Genomic DNA, 12,998 nt, shown 5'->3' on the forward strand with positions numbered 1-12,998 from the left:
CCAGCGATATCGCCTTTAAGCCTGATATCACATGCCGATCCATAGGAGCAGCCCCAAAAGCCATAATCTGCCAACAATAACAACTATATATATATATATATATATATATATATATATATATATATATATATATATATATATATATATATATATATATATATATATATATATATATATATATATATATATATATATATATATATATATATATATATATATATAGATATATATATATATATATATATATATATATATAGATATATATATATATATATATATATATATATATATATATATATATATATATATATATATATATATATATATATATATATATATATATATATATACCATGATGCTATGGTGATGTTTTTCATTTCTCTGATTATCCTACTGCCATATTATCTTCTTCTTAGCATATAAAGCTAGGTATAGGAATTATAATGATATGTAACTTAAAACTTCTACACAGCATCGTTAAATCGAATACAATTTTCTACAGCAGATATGTTTTTTTTTTGCCTGTATTATCGTTACAATATTCCATTCTTCGTTCTGAGAGACGATTACCGGGATTGCATTTCCAAGCTGTGGGAAATTCGCAAAAGGGATTAGAAATAGGAGATTTTGACAAAAACGGTTACAGTATAGCAAGGCAGTTACAAATGTAAATTAAGATACAAAGATATGAATCTCACTTTGTGGCGCAGTGGGAAATCCATACTGACTTTTTTCCCCTTTTTTCCCTCTCTTTTCTTTGGGTTTTGTCTTTTAAAGTCACTACATACCCAAGGAAAGCATGAATATACCAAACATATCATAAACATATGCGTACAGTTACATGTACTAAAGACGATGCCTTAACGTTATACGTAGTCGTATATAATCATTCGCAAAATGGGGTCAGACTGGTGTGAACATATCAAAAGTGTGAAAAAGTTGACCGAACTGCCGTCAATAAAAAAATGATGAACACGTAAATTATTCTGATGTATTCTTACATTGTCGAAGGTGGTATTAGTTACATTAATCCATGTCAAACAGCTGTGTGTTTATTTACTTCCTATATATATCATTCTTATTTCTTAGTGCTGTTAATGATTGGAACGGGACGAATGAATAGCTTATGTATAATTGTGTCACATGACATTTTGCGTGCGTTGTTAACACAATGCGCGTAAGTTTTTCCCCCCTTAGATTCGTAGTTCAGCGAACTACGTATGGCTGTTTATTAAAGAGACTATAACGTGAAACAACGATGAGATGGCATCCAAAAAAGGTCATTAGAATTATTGCCCCGTAGTATGTTAGGAAGGCAAATCAAACTTCAAGAAGCTATACTATCAAAAGCTACCATCTAATCTGTTTATATATATATATATATATATATATATATATATATATATATATATATATATATATATATATATATATATATATATATATATATATATATATTATTGATTGAAGCGCTGCTACAGATTTAACTTTGAAGACGAGAAAACACGTCATAACTTTATTATGAAAAAAAAGGGGGCAGATGTTTCCTTTAATTGAGTCCTATCTACACATTTGCAATAACGAACTATTCCCTGGCGTCTGCGTTTTATGCACAACAAGGAAATATTTTCATTCAATCATTTTTTGAAGTTACGTATATCTCTTTTGTTTTCAAATTTGTCACTATATCATGAATAATTCATTTTTAATATTTATGAATCGTGACAGATAGGCCACTCAATCACTTTATGTCGTTATCATTTTTAATAACGTTTGTATAATCAAACATGCAGCATGCTTTCGATAATCAATGCTCCAACAATGACGTATTATGATGCTTCCACCGTGGTTCACATAAAAAAAAAATGTTTCCTACATAATTATATCCATCATAAAAAACAATTGAGTCGATGAGATGATTGAAGTTTATGGGGTTTGGGGTCGGATGTGGGGGCTTGTGGTCGATTCTACTCGTTCCGAGTAAAATTCTGGGGTTTTCCCTGTTTCAATTATTTTTCACAAAATCGCTATGAATTAATTTACAAGCAATATTAACCCTAACCTCGAAGCTTTTCTACCTGCATCAACGATTATTCATGATCGTGAAATCTAGTAAAAATAACAAATGTTACGGCGTCCTTGATATTAAGTGCACTTTCCTGGGGAAGAGAACGTGTATGCATATGCATGACGCTTAAATCCATACAATCCTACAATGGATGATTTTATAATACATTAAAATTGATTTATTTCAGACTAAAATTTATCTTCTTCAATCTGTTCAAAGCAAACAAAAAGAGGCTATCATGCACCAAAGAAAAGAACTCCTCCGTGGCGTCTATACCAAGATATTTATGTCAGGAATTACCTGAAAGTATAGGACGTACAGCCTATTTGTATCCAATTTTAACAGTATGATATCGCAGCATTAACCATGTTACGTTGATTGGTGTTGGTTTACAACTGATGCCTCCTTCAGATATGTTCTCTGGTGTGAAGTTAGAATCGCTTGTCGAGTTATTACTGCTAGCTTTGACTAGCTTCTAATTTCGCCACAAGTATTCATATCACTAATAAGAATTTAATTCGAGAATAAAGTTTACAGGTTTCTCATCATTGTTCCGAAAAGAGTTCTAATTGGCTAGATCATTTTTGTTTTGATTCGCTAAAATAATCATTACACTTATAAGCTGGCAGAATGCCAAGGAATTATAAATAAAAAAAAGACAGAACTTATAACTAAAGTATGAAAGGAGGAGTACAAAGACACGATTTTGATGTGGTACACTGCCTTCAAAATTCCAAAAAGAAAACTGTCCCCTCAGAGTAATACCTATCGTACCGGTGCAGACCCCCCCCCCCGCTCCTCACCCTCACCAACCACTCTCCTCCTCCCAGTGCACTGGAAAGAAAATACAAAACAATGCTGTACCGAATATATATAAACAGAGAACATTATACAGACGTGATGAGACTCCATTTAAAAACTTTGGCACCTAAAACCCTCGGTTAATGTATTAGGAATAGGGGTTTACTTGATGGCATGAGTCAGAAGACTTAATATAACCAGGGAGGTGTTCCTTGATATAACCAGGGAGGTGCTAACTTATATAACGAAGGGAGATGTCATATGATATAACCAGGGAGGTATTCCATGATATAACCAGGTAGGTGTTCCTTGGTATAACCGGGAAAGTGTTCGCTGATATAAAGTCTCAAAAATACCTATTTAAGAAAATTTACCCAAGAAGGATCCCGGGCACGATAACCGAACAAATTGATCCACTCTCAATCCGGGTTCTTTTACATCGAGACTGTAACCATGTATGTGATTTTGACGTTGTCACGTCACGTGACGTATCACGAGTTCATTGGAAAGGGAATAGATACTACACACTTTATAACTGATTGATGAGTGATCTACTGCAGTGTACATACGTTCTCTCTAATCTGAAAAGGAGAGATACTCCTCAAAGAGGCCTCAGTTAAACTGTAAATATGTACTCCACATAGTGACGCCATCCCTTCAACCCCCCCCCCCCCTTATCTCTCTCTTTCTTATTAGCTGATAGTCATCCCAGTACAAAATTGTTTCAATCCTCTTTAATCATAGTCCCGCAGTTGCCCAAGATGTTCATCATCTAACGGATGTTTGTTTTATTCCACTATGCACAAGAAATCTATATAGTGTTACGAAATACCACCTCTTCACAACTACCTTGAACACAGTATAACGGCAAGCTCTTCTTTTTTATCTTAACAACCATCCATAAGTTTCCGTATTGTCCTATTTGCCTTTGCCCCCCCCCCCCGACCCGGAAAAGTATTCTATCTTTCTAGCACACCTGTCGGTACTGTACTCTGCATGGGTCATTATACCGTATGTCCGGAAGCCATTAGTACTATCCCTACACGTGGGTGAATATATATATATATATATATATATATATATATATATATATATATATATATATATATATATATATATATATATATATATAGGTTGAGACTAGTTGAGACTTGTCCGATGATCGCTCAAAGCGTGAAACTCTGAGTAACAACTACTAGTTTTCCACTAGTCTCAACTAGTCTCAACCTATATTTATATAGTCTTATTTGTATGAATTTGTATTGCTGCGTCAAAAGGGGCGTTACTCTTCCATTTGTCCCTGGATACCTTTGTAACCGAGACGATTATTTAACATCTAGCTCATGTGGTGGGTTCAAAGCTTTCGAATATCCTGATTTCAAAAGTCTTGTAGTCTACAAACGAAGTTATCCAGTTGGTGAAAGTGTCAAACCCCTATCTTTGATAACGGTAACGTGCACACTGGATAGCCCAGCAATATGATACAACACACAAATCAGCACTGAAGGGATTTCAAGAAAAAACTTGTCAGGTACCGTAATTGTCTTCAAGCTTCTCCAATTGATTTTTTTTTTTACATTTTGAAAATCGAGGGGAAATGAAACGTATTCGGCAAGGACTTCCAAGCCTCTCTCCTCCAGATTCATTTGACAACACAATTGCGGTAGATTATAACAAAAATCTTAAGATTGTACTAGCATATTTGCAAATTTGTGTAATGTGCTAGTATACAATCTTACTTGAGTTACTGTTCAATGTAGCCTATGCTTACACCAGGTATATGTACATGATGTGTTAGTAAATGAACGAAACATTGTCGAGAGAGAAGAAGAAGAGAGTAAAGACGGATTAAATCAATTCGAAACATTGTTAATAATGCATCGGATATGGCAGTTTATTAGGTTTGTATAATGGGAACATCCGTGCTAGATCCTGTACAACCCTTTACACCTCACTTTACATAGTTCTACAGTATTGCAACGGACTGCCAATGATTGAAAAACATGTGTTCTCCTTATAGAGATGGCACGCACACGTTAATGTTCATACGATATTTACACGTTGCAGTATACATCAAAAAAAAAAAAAAAGAAGTGAAAAAAAAAGGGCGGAAATACGGCAACGAAATGCAGTATTAAAACACAAGCCTTAGCAAATCTACTGTTTTAATAATGTAAGTCAATGCCCAAACAGAACCTCTCCAAAAAAACTACGAGAGTTGAATTTCGCTTCAAGGAGTTCTCTTCTCTTCAGGCTCATGAGGAAAACCCTTAAGCCAACCTTCTCAACAGTTTTGAATATTTTGTCCGTGAGGGATTCAACTGCTTAAGCCCATGTTTTCTATGCGTGCTTGACTATAACTAATTTAGAAATCCAAAAATTCAAGACAAACCCGAGTAGCTGTGGATTTATCCGACGTGCTCGGGACGGCAAGATGCTGTTTACAAATTCAGTTTTTCGTGACAAGAATTCGCTCTTATATTAGCGGTAGAGAGAGACAGAGAAAGAGGGAAAGAGAAGCTACATTTTATGCAGGAAGTTTTAGTGATGGGTTCCCTATCGGCAACATGTTTTTCTTCATATATAACGTCGTTGTCGTGAATTAGAACACGACATGAAATCCTTTAAGGGAATTTGGTTTTATAGATCTGTGTCAATATCAGCTGCTAGAAATATCACGAAGGATTAAATATTTATCTCATAACGGTGGGCTGGCTCATTTCCGTCAATTATCCCAAATTCGGCAAATTGGCAACAAAATGATACTTTCGATATAGTCACCTGCTTCAACAGTTGGGGACTAATTTCCGATCAAGGCTCGCCTCCAGTCACCCATTTAATTTGAAAGGAAGTACAAAATTGACATTGTCAATGATTTTTCTAATTAAAGTCTGCCTAGTATTACGTCTACGATCCATGTAACTTCGCAGTATAAAGGGGGAGGGGGGGGGGGGGGGGAGGTGAAGACTGCTTCAGTTTATACCTTCGCTGGTTTTGACTGGTATGAGTGAATCTTCCTAGTATTTTCTGAATTATCAACATGATTCAAATATGATCAAAGAAATTTCTTGAATGATCAGAGCCAAATCTGAAAGGATGATTGCATGCAAAATAATAATAATTTTGATATGACGATATAAAGGACCGCGCTGTGAAATATCTGGCTATACCTTCCACGTTTTCTTTACCATTATTATATGGAAAATGACCCTTTACTAAAACATGGATGGCACAACAGACAAAGTGGCTTGTTTACCTAATCTAGCAAAACAATCATTAGACGTATTTCTTTAAAACGATGTAGAAATAAGCGGCTTTTATGGCCTCAAATAAGATATTTGTAATGCATTACAAATTTATCATGTAAAAATGTTTCAGATGTCACCCATGAACGCTCCGTTGTTTGTATGAAATTAATAATCCTTTTGTGGATGAGTAATTAGAACTGATAAAAAAGAAGGAAGGGAGAGGATGGGATGGGGGGGGGGGTTGAGGTGTCGCTGAAATGGATTTAGATGATGATGACGATGATGCTGCCAAGCATGATCAGGATTAGACTGGTTATCACGAAACTCAGCTAGAAAGGATTTTTTCCTTCCAACAGCGGCCATGTTGTCTCGTTTCCATGGAAAGGATACAAGACGGGTATGTATCAATATAGTAAGACGAATAAACTGAATAAGCCTATAACATATGGCTGGTGTTGTATTCGAGGGACACAACTGCAAAGTCGGGTCCACAACATCTGAGTCTGAGTCTAAGACCTGAGTCTAGGTCCATGGGATCCGCGACCCCCACCCCCCCCTCCCCCGCCCTCTCTCCCTCCTGTACCGTCCCCACTGCCTATTTTTTCTTTCTCTTTTACTATTCAATTTTACTCTACGGTCATTACTTTGTAAATGTGCTCGTGTTATAAAATGTCAACATTTGCCAACCGCCTCCCCACCCCTCCCCACCCCCACCCCCTCGTGGCTTAGCGGCCGACAACATTTCCCAAACCCCAACCCCACCCCCTCGTGGCTTAGCGGCTGACCGTAACATGTTAAGTTGGTTTTGATAACTCAAAAGAAAATGAATTTCAAGCAGACTATACCGTATAGCCAAGTCTGGTCATCTAGACAATACTTTCGATCCAATCTACGACTTTTACATGACATGAGTACATTAGCTATGACTCATTTTTGTTTCAACGCCTTCGGGTCTAAATTGGAACTGTCGCTCGACCGTTTGTTATGTGTGAACATGATACAAGTAGCCTAGGTGACATTACTAGCCTTTTCTCAATATATGAGGCCCAAAGGTTTCTTTCCAATACTGCAATATAAAATCCTTTTTTCTTTCACTGTTCATATAACGTGTACTTTATATATTTATTCCTTTGGCTTTGCGACTAAATATGTCGCTTGTGTTCTAGAATTTAATATTGTCGTCGCGGGACTGTATAGAAGGCAATTAAAGGCGAATGCGATTGTATATTCTTGGAGTGAATAACCTTAAACTAATGGATGTAGTCAAGTCGTGTAACATCATGTATAGAATTCGTCGGTTTCATAGTTATGATTATGATTCAATATATACAGGTGGAATTTGCCATATTTTGACATGACAAACATGATAACGGAATGTATATACATCTGATTGTATTTTCACTTGTCATAATTGCGCCATCGTCTGCTAAACACAGTTAGAGAAACGTGTGCTCAACAATACATGTTCCGTGTTGTATCTTGGTTCTTCGAGGAGATTCTTGCGGCTGGTCAAAAATCGTAGATTATGATAATAACTGCAAACGTTCACTAGGACTCTACAATGGGAGTTTGTTTGGTTACCGATGCTTAAAGGAGACCTAACCACCCTCATTGGTATATATCAGGGGTTCCCTAACTGGAGTGCATGAGCCCCCAGGATTGCGTGAGTCCATCCCAGGGGGTTCGAGAAACGTTTCTGAAAGTCAAAACTAGAGTACTTTTTGTTGAACTAAAATCTGATATATCATATAATTTAGTAATGTACAAAAGTCGTCCCTATATCGACAAACTCTTTTCGCGTTCCATACGCATATGTTGCCATAGTAGTACCGTACCGTGCATGTGATAAATAAGTGAATTATGAAACAGACAGCTGTTATGCGTATTAAAGTATAAAAATGACTCAGATCGTGTCTCGAAAAGTTGGGGGTTCGTGGACAACTCTGACATCCACAGGGGGTTCGTGGGGGAGGGGATAAAGTTAGGGAAACCCTTGTCTATGTGGGAGAGATTAACTGCTATGAAGTACTTCCTCATACAGCTAAAAAGAAAAGTCTTATACTCCACTTGGGTGATATAACAGCTAGGTTATTACTGCTTTCACACACCAGGCTGAAGACTTGGACAAGTCTAATCATGACATCTTTGAGCCACACGTGCTTCAAATGTTTATGTTTTATATATATATATATATATATATGTATATATATATATGTATATATATATATACATATATATATATATATACATATATATATATAAATATATATATATATATATATATATTTATTTATTTATTCCAATATTTATTTGCGGTAAATGGAAGTAGGGTTCAACTATGATATTGAAGCTATGAACATGATCTATACATACCGTAATAATGTACATTGGTTTCAGCATGAAAAATGTGCTAACATTCTTTTACTTGAAAATATTAAACGAAAAACAAAGAGAGGGTAAAGGGTTTAAGCTCCTAGTGGCTCTATGACGTCACAGATTTATAAAATGGCAGCTCTCCCAGAAACGACTATTAAAGTTGGGATACCTCCGAATCGAAGCAAAAAATTGTTTAGCTGGTTGACACAGTTGTTCAACCACAAATATATTTATTATAGAAACCATAGACGATATAGTTGAAGTTATGATGCCTTTAACCTTTCGGGCGGACGTACATTTTATTCTTATTGTAGTATAGGCCTATTTGGCGGGATTACGTAACTTCATTATCTAGACAATGAGTTGTATAAAACTTAGACAGAGTACGTCGTAGTATCATGCATCAGCAAGCCTATACTGTCATGATTATTCCCTATTTCATTTTTACCATAACTTATATAATACATCATGGCAGGATTCGGCTCTTTGATTTATTTTGTCCTGTTTTCTCTTTTATATATATTTTTTCAATCAAACGTGGTTGAAATTCTACCGAAGAGTAGATAACGTCATTGCATTTTATCAAAGGGTGAAGTGTCCTCATTTTTAAATTGCCTGTCTACAATAATGGCTGTGTCATAATATTGATGGGCGCTTTTTTCGTTCAAGCAGGGAGTTTTTATTAGACAAAACCATCTGTTCCAGATTTTTTGCTTTCTTCTTATGATCTCTCGACATCACCAGAGTTATGTTCAAGCTCCCTAATGTCTTATAACTTCGAATGCGACTAAGAGCGTTACTGTCGTTGTGTCGGCAACATCTCCGTAGCATATCATTCAGAATTTATCATAGCCTAACGTATCTCGACAGCCACCGAATACGGTGTTAGCCTGACTCGGGCAAATACCCCCACCTATAGATTAATCACAACGTAAATACAAAACTCCTATGTACGCACACTATTGACGACAGTGACCACTCATTGAGACAAAACAGAAGGGCAAAAACAGCTTAACTCGACTGACCAGTCGTTTTATTTATTATTTTTTTATAGAATAATTGACCTCGGGTCAACGTTACGGTCGATCAACTTCAAATGGGCTACATAACGATGTGTTTGTGCACTTAATTCTACCAAACAATACTAGCAATAGCATTATGTAACTCCATTAACTTTAATCGAATGAGGAACCAAGCCTAAAATATTCTAATAATATCAACGACATTTTAGTAACAATAATCTTAAAGTGATCATTAAAGTGAAATCCCGAGAAACCGATCGAATATAGGACTGGCTGTACATGCCGATTGGATATAGTTATACTATGGCCCGCCCCACCCGCCCCACCCACTCCTCTACCTGCCACTGCCGCATATAGATAAATCATTACATCTGTATATGTGACAGCCAGGTAAATTACCGTCTTCTGAAACAGTCTACTCTACCGATATTCATCTCAGCTTGGATTTTACTATAGACGACAAGAACAGAGATAATTTTGATTCAACTGTCGATCGAAGTCATGAAACCATTCGTCATTTCTTGCAAGACCGTATATTAAGCTCGTATCGAATATTGATAAAAAAAAGAGCTTCTCTTTGACTCGTTTGCTATAGAAAGCAGAACAATATGGCAATTAGTGTATGAGACCGAATGGCAGCCATGAACCCTTTCCACATTATTGATTGAAAAATAATAGGGTCGAAAAAATCAACTCACCAGCGACTCGACTAATAATGCTAAGTGACCAATCTTTTACGGTTATGGCCTTTGGTCAAACCCTGACCTAGAAAGTAAAAAGGTTGAAAATATTGACATAAATATTTCCAGTCCTATCAGAGGCTCCACGGATGCAAAAAGGAACACAACAGGTGAACCTAACCTAGTTATTTCCAGGAGAAAATACTGCTTCCAAAACATCAAGCCGCAGTCAAAGTCTGGAGGTATAAAGGATAACTCGGAACATTTTTTTCGTGGTCGCTTTGCTTCATTCATTGTTTGAAGTTTTTCAAAAAGTTGTTTAAAAGGTTCACAGTCTTGTTCAATGCCAAGGCCCTCTCAACACACAACTTCACAAACACTAACCCATAATCATTGGTAAGCTTGCCACACCCACACACTCCAAACCAAAGTGACCCTCCTGGGTCATTAAAGTGGACTACGTCTCCGTGTCCCCTCGGGGATTCCCCATACGGTGCAGCCACAGACCGCCGAATGCATGCAACTATATTTAAGAGTTACCTCGCAAGTCCCCATTTATACACCTGGTTAAAGAGAGGCAATGGAGATTAAGTGCCTTGCCCAGGGACACAACGTAATGATCTGGTTAGGACTTGAACCTGCAAACCTTAGATCACAAGACCACTGACCACAACTCGCCCATGAGGGATCTCTAAGAGTATGACAAAAATATATCACCAATGATGAATTACGTAATGTTCGATACAGGTTAAGGAGGCCTGCAGTAGAAAATGACCTGGTTTCGAACCTCTGGGCATAACATCAGTGACAACAGCTAACCTAGTTGCTTACGGTTTATATATATATTCCAACTAATTACGTTTTCAATTATATATATATATATATATATATATATTTATATATGTGTGTGTATATATGTATATGTATATATATATATTTCAATGTGCCACATGTGTTTATGACACTTTCTATGTAGTCATGGAGTTTATTCGATACTGATTCCACCCACGTTTATAACACGAAGTTAATGATGCATTTGAATAAAAGCATATATGCAAATATTTACCTAACCTTACCTTACTGTAAACCAGCTAAGATATACCTATTGCTAGATACCTATACATTTATCATAACATATATGGTTTAATATGATATATTTCATTTCCCATTCGCATCATGCAGAAGTCGTTTTTGTTCTCTGACACAGAGTATTATATTTCTATTCCAACAAGATTGTGTGTACATGCCTATACATGTACATTTCCTATATATTTTATGTGTACTATATATATTCATCTTATTCTTCTTCATTGTTCACTTTATATTATGTATGACAGCAACCTTGAACATTTCATCTGTCACCGCTACTCTCCATAGCAAGAAAGTAAAAATTCCTTCCTTCCAAAAGATAATTTGAATAATGCAGGCTGTTGAATCTTATGCGACATGTTTTCCAAGCATAAAAGCGATCTCTTCATGTTAGTTCAGATGGCATACAGTGGCCCATGGGAGCTAACACGATAGCTCCCCAACACGTTCGTTTCTAATCTCTGACGAAGAAAAGAGTTGTATTATACATACGTTTATGTAGGCTATATATATGTATATATATGTATATATATATATATTTATATATATATATATAGATATATATATATATATATATATATATATATATATTTATATATATATATATATAGATATATATATATATATATACGTATGTTTAATACAACTTGTATATACATACGTATGTATAATACAACTCTATAAGGCCCCCCCCCCCCCGATTTACATGAATATCAAAGTTCGGTGCATACTAAGACCTTAGGCGTTGTCAATGTTATACATCTTTCTGTTGTGGGTCTATGGTTAACATATTATCATCGAGCAAAATATTTGCCTGAGGGAAAGACATCGTGGCTGACGAAACTATACACCACGCACAAAAAAGAAAAGAAAAAAAAAGGAGTTTGTTGATATTAACGATTATCATTGGCGGAATGCAATGTTCGTATAGGTTACCTTATGATTTATGTATTCTACTTCCCCATTCCTTGAAAGGCAAGAAAAGGTTATAGAAAATCTAATGTCGATTTTGAAAACGTATAGTGAGTGATCTTCCTACATCAAACCAACCCACCCTACATAAAAGTTACGGTACTTAACATATCGACTTTGTTATGTGTTGGTATTATTGTTATAAACATCGATTTCTCATTACTGGAGGCTTTGATTTCGATCGATATCACTAAATAATGCGCATATTTAGCACATTTGACGAAGGCGCATAGGAAATATTGTTATCTCTCGGCAGGACGCCTCAGACAACTGTTGTGCGTTAAATATCGTTGCTATGGACGTGCGCGCCGTTGCGTAACTTGTTGCCATGTTACTTGGGGCAAGTGATGTTTTATGCACAGCTACGGGTGATTACTTTAAGAAATGGGCAGGAAATTCGTTATCGTGCTCTCTTTATAGAATCATCTGATACAGCCCTATATATATATATTTATAAATATATATATATATATATATATATATATATATATATATATATATATATATATATATTAACGATTGCCTTTCTGCATTTATCGTAATACTTGCTGTAAAATCTTATATTGTTTTCCAAAAGAAGTCATATACATCTTTTTAGATTGTCATAGACAGTTTATTTAGCTTTAATTTTAATGAAACTTATTCACGAACATGATATACAAAGTAATCGCGAAAATATTTATTGTAATTCTCCTTTATCGTTTAATTCACTGGAACAAGAACGTATATGAAAGATTCCCAG

The sequence above is a fragment of the Apostichopus japonicus genome, chromosome 22, assembly GCF_037975245.1.
Source record: "Apostichopus japonicus isolate 1M-3 chromosome 22, ASM3797524v1, whole genome shotgun sequence".
NCBI lineage: Eukaryota > Metazoa > Echinodermata > Holothuroidea > Aspidochirotida > Stichopodidae > Apostichopus > Apostichopus japonicus.